Here is a 5,603-nt window from a genome sequence, read left to right on the forward strand (position 1 = left end):
AGTTTGAATTTGACTAAAACAGATATCTTACTTGTCGGGCCCCCAACTGTAACAAAAAACATAACAAATGCCCCTAGATTTGACCTCGAAGCCACATCAATTATCCCATCTGCCACAGTTAAAAACTTAGGTATCATTCTCGACTCTTCTCTAAATCTAGATGCTTATATTAGTAAGCTCTCCAAAGTTGCATTTTTTCAACTTCGCCGTATTGCCAAACTCCGTTCCTTCATCAGTCCAAAAGATGCTGAATTACTAGTAAATGCTTTAATCACATCTCGCCTTGATTACTGCAACGCTCTTTTTTTTTTTTCCGGATTACCAGTAGGCTCCATCTCTCGATTGCAATATATTCAAAATTCTGCAGCGAGAATGCTAACTTACACTAAACGGTCTGCACATATCACTCCTATTCTATTCAACCTCCACTGGCTACCTGTGTCCTCTCGTATCATTTATAAAATTCTTCTGCTTACCTTTAAGTCACTCCATGGTCTTGCACCTACCTATCTCTCTGACCTGCTTTCTCCATATATTCCCTCTCGTCCACTTCGATCATCTGGAGTTGAACTTCTTTGTGTTCCGAGATTTCGCCTATTATCTATGGGAGGTAGATCTTTCTCTGCTATGGCTCCCAAACTTTGGAACACATTGCCCCTGGCTCTCCGGACAATAACCACACTCCACGAATTTAAGTCTAAACTCAGAACCTATATGTTCCACATATGTTCCACCAATATTACCTGTTATAATGTGTTTGTTTTTTTTTTGTTTTGTTTTTTTTTTTTTTTTTTTTTTTATTTTTTCTCTATGTTGGGGAATACTTTAATTGAAACCAAGCTGGAAAAATGACTCAACTCACAGAGAATGTTCTCAACTTTGTAACCTCAGACAAATGAATGCATCAGCACATAACTATCAACGGTTACACATCAGTGATGCCTATTGGGTGATCACACACATGTATCTTGTTGCTGGAATGCAGTCATCTGATTTGATTATGAAATAAGTTATTATTATTATTTAAAACGTTACTTCCCTTTTGCCCCTAGACATCTAATTGGGAACGTAACACCACATACATAGATACTTAATAAAATGCATAGAAAAGCAGCTGTCAGCAGTCTTAGTGAGTAGTGATTGATATGTTGATAGTTTGTCTTGCTAATTACAGTATATGATGCAGAACCACCAGCTCTTGGAATGCATTTGAGCTACTTTACAGTATACTGACTAGTGACAAAAAGCGATTCTTGTTTTTTTATATGTGTGGATGCAACTTCACAGTGTACTTACCCCAAAAAAAGTATGGACATAACATGGTTTTAGGCTAAGGTTCTGAGTACCTAGTTATTACACAGTTATTACTATATAAAGTATATACATTGCTGATCATCACTGTGTTGATTAAATTATAAACCGTCTCATAGCTATAAATTTTAAATATATAGCTTCAGTGTTTTGTGCTACACTGGTCAATAAAGTCTAAAGTTGTGGTGTGAGATTTAGCGGGAAAAAGGTCCATTGTCTGTTGTCAATAGTGCAGTAATGTATAAAGCACAGCTCACACAGAAGTCACTTTCAAACTAAGCAGCTTTCTGTTGGTCAACGTAGGGAATTTGTGGTGAACTTGAGCCCCGATGTAAAATCTGCCTGTCGAAATCTTTCGTCCAAATGCGAAATTCTCGATTGTGTGGATTCCTGTTGACATGACTGGATTTTGCCCATGAAAATTCATGGAACAACAGTAAATGTGACCACACGTCAAGTATGCTTATTGTTTCACGTATCAGGGAAACTTGAGCATGACGGTCTTACCTTAAATATTTCTTAAATTGTATGCAATTGACCCCTCGCCGGGAGTTTGATCTGACAATCATAATGTCGAATCTGCCATTTTGTCCAACAAACAAACTGACAGGAGAGTAGATTAACATTGGTGGACGTGAACTTAAAAAATTGTATTTATTGACATCTTTCCGCGGTTGAAACAAGATTCCTTCTGTTCATTCATGTTTATTTTGTGCTATAACTAGTAAAGAGGAAGAGATGATCGGTTCACTTGCCACTTGAACTGAGGCGCTACACCGATCTGTCACCACACATTAAAGAGCCACAAAACGGTATTTATTGTTTGAATTTCTTAGAAAAATGACAAAATGAGAAAGCTGAGACTTTTTTTTTCATACCAAAAGTAACCTGCTCTGTCTTGTCGGTCGGCGCGTTGCCAGTGTCCTCTTTGCTCTGCGATGTATTTTTCACTGCGTGAGAACACGATGTGTGCCGTGAGAGCGCCATGGCCTGTCGGACATAGCAACAGTAACTAGGGGGGCAGGTCTTTGCAAAGGGTCAATTGAAATCAATGTAACATTTATTGATGCATTCAGAAAAGTTGGCTTTTATAAAAAAGATTTCTTGCATCCATTTTAAGTGTTTTTTGTGTCAGTTCATGAAGTCTCATCACTGCTGTAAGTTCATTTGAACATTCATTGGTGCCAATTCTCACTGATGCAGTGATCGCCCCAAACTGATAAAGCAGTCGGCACACATTTCTGTCTGCGGTGGCCTACTTTTATGTTTCAGAATTGATTTTGAATTCCTTTGACATGATTTATAGAGTCTTGACAGGTTCTGCACAGCCAAGCATGGAACAAATGGACTGATTGTAAAAGCCTGGATTGTAAAAAACAAGAAAACGAAGGACTGAATTATGCTGTAAGCAGTTATTGACATAACCGCACAAACTATATTTTGATCTATGGTAATGCAGCAGTATTTTATCATCCCCCAACGCAACAGCCTTTGCAGCGTCAATTACAACACTGTGCAACACCTCCAAAGGTCAGCACTGCCAGTGGTGTGAAGTTAATAGGTTCAATGTGCTACAGACCCTTCCTTGTTTCCTTCTGTGAGCTGGATCTGCTGTCCTGTTTCTGATGAGTCACCCACACTGCAGTGTGTAGGAACAGACCACAGGGTGAGGCACATGTAACAGCAACTGCTTTTGGAAAGAAAAAAAGTTGGAATTTTGTGAAATGTGTTTGTATGAAAGAATATGACAAATAAGATCTCTTTAATACTTCAGTTTATTAGGCAGCAGCAAGACCGCAAATTTACAGAATAATGACAGAAGCTTCAAATTTGACAGAATTCAAGTGATCTTTAAATCTCATTCTAGATTTCTTATATTCAAACACCAAATGCCCAGCTTTGTTCCCCCCAAAAAGGCCTCAGTACTCTACAATAAAAAAAAAAAACAGTACAAAATTTATACTTGAACAAAACACTAATCCATTTAGTCTCCCAAACTAGTAAAGAACAACCTCTGAGTGATACGATGTTCTTCTGTGTCTTTACAGAATGTTTTAAGGTTCAAAGTAGCATGTAGTACATGTGAAATCAAACAGGTGTACATAAACATACAATGATGACGTAAGGGCATACATTCTATAAAAAACCCAGGAGAAGAATTCATTTTACCGCACCATGCGCTCGCGCTGAGGAGAAAGCACAGTGTTGGCCTACATGTTATTTACAACCTGAGTCTCTCATATCTAATTATCAAATAGGAAACTTCATCTTCTGCATCTGTGGGAGGACAGCAGTCTCTTCATGCATCAGAGTGCCGTCTCCCTCCCAGCCTAACCCAATATTGACTCAAATGTGAATTTCAGAGCAAAACAGTGAAACGCTTGACAAGACCACTTTAAATTTCACAGAAACGGCATTTCAAAATCCACAGCAAAACAATCTACAATGTGGAAAAATGTCTTTACTTATAGCTGAGCACTAGCAACTGATGATGGATAGAAAGCAGTTTTTAATCATCAAGTGCAGTTCATAGCTCTATATAAGATTGATGCATTCTCTAATTTATAATGTCCTCAAACTGCTGGTAGTCATAGAGCATTTTAAGGAAGAGATCGATATTATTTGGTTTGTAACTTAAGCATTGCAGTCAATAATGTATTTAAGGGTAAACACATCTGTCAGTTGCGTGAATGTGTGTATTTTCATGTCTGAAACTAGAGGCAGAAGAATCTTTAAAGTGTTTATAAATTATTTTCTATTAAGCGTAGGTTCAGTCTCAAATTAAAATGCAAATTACCTCCAGAATGAAGCAATAATATGGCAGATAAGACCCAATTCAAATATTTTATTGTGAGTGCTTCAAATCCAAACAAAAATATTTCTTTCTTTCAAATAACAAGTATTTTGTGAAGTTAAAATCTTATTGTCTTTATTCCATTCAAATTCTCTTGATTGACACCATTCAGAACTGTTTTTGTAATCTTTCTTTCTGTATAAAAAAAAAAAATATATATATATATATATATATATATATAACAACTATGATGCTTCTATTTCCAGAGAAAGTTCAAACAATAGTTCATCCGAAAATGAAAATTCTGTCATCATTTACTCATCCTAAAATTATGTAGTTTTACACACACACACGCATACACGTACAAAAGATTTTTAGCAGAATGTTCAGGTTGCTCATTTCCATACAGTTAACCATAAATGTTCTGTACTTTAATGCAAAAAAAAAAATAATAATACCTGACAGTAATGTTATAAAATTCTTATTAAGTCTGTGGGATTACAAATTTACGAATCTGTTTTAGATCTGCTGATCCTACATCCTGACAGACCATCACATGAAAAATTAAGGTGAAGTACATTGTATTTAGCATTTACGGTAAATATGATGGCATCAGACAAATGATTCACTCAAGCAAAGTTAGTAGCAAGAAGTTCCTGCCAGTTCCTCTCTGCTCTCCTCCTCTTCATTGTAAGTCAAATGAGCCTGCTTAATGAGTCTCTCACCTTTTGTCTGTAATGGCTCTTGGTGCCTCTGCCCTAGACTTTGAATAGTTATGCTAAATGGATTAGGACTGGTGAAATGCGGCAGGTTACTATACCTGAATACTTCATATACAGTCTTTGTTTAAGGTTGTCTCTCAGATGCTTTGTCTCCATTCCAAAGCACTGTCCCCTAAATGTATATAAACTATAATGTCTCACTGCCTTAGTTAGACTTTTGATGACTGCAGCGCCACGCAGCGCGTTCTTAATAAAGAGTCCTGCTGAAGATATCCAAGAGTCTCCTGGTCTTCGCTCCCGAGTTTACATTGTTAGGAGAGCACATGGACTCAATAGTGACAGAGTCAGTCAGATTGGATTTGATAAAAAAAAGTTGGTATTGATCCAGAGAAAGTATGGTCAATTGAAGAATGTAAAAAGATACTTGGAGCATGTATCAGAAAGAAAAACATAAAAGGCTTTGTCTGCTGCCACAGAGAGTTTAGCAATAGCATATGAACAAACTCAGTGTATCGCTAAGTTAAAAGAACAAAACAAACAGCTGCACACTCGAGTGTGCAACCAAACCAAAAGTGATTTAAACAACCAACAGTCAGATGAAAGTTATCCTGACTTGCATTCTTCATGTAGACAAGAGGACAATTGCAATACTGGAAGGATGGAGAAAGATGTAAATGCATTTGAAGTATGTGGAGCAAGACAAAGGGCTCAGAGTAGGGTAGAAGGGGTTGAAACGGTTCCATCTGCAGCCCCCATACCCCAGTCACAAGCAGTCC

The 5,603-nt window shown here is 37.3% G+C and overlaps 1 long non-coding RNA gene across 1 annotated transcript in view; it reads left to right on the plus strand.

The window, feature by feature from the left end:
• LOC107663088 (uncharacterized) overlaps positions 1-5,116 on the plus strand; it is a 10,884-nt gene extending 5,768 nt beyond the window's left edge. Inside the window, exon 3 of the long non-coding RNA XR_001631287.1 lies at positions 5,037-5,116. This is a non-coding gene — a long non-coding RNA (uncharacterized LOC107663088). The remainder of the gene's footprint in view (positions 1-5,036) is intronic.
• Positions 5,117-5,603: the final 487 nt, after the last annotated feature.

Source organism: Sinocyclocheilus anshuiensis, unplaced genomic scaffold (assembly GCF_001515605.1).
Source record: "Sinocyclocheilus anshuiensis isolate Anshui unplaced genomic scaffold, SAMN03320099.WGS_v1.1 scaffold836, whole genome shotgun sequence".
Taxonomy (NCBI): domain Eukaryota; kingdom Metazoa; phylum Chordata; class Actinopteri; order Cypriniformes; family Cyprinidae; genus Sinocyclocheilus; species Sinocyclocheilus anshuiensis.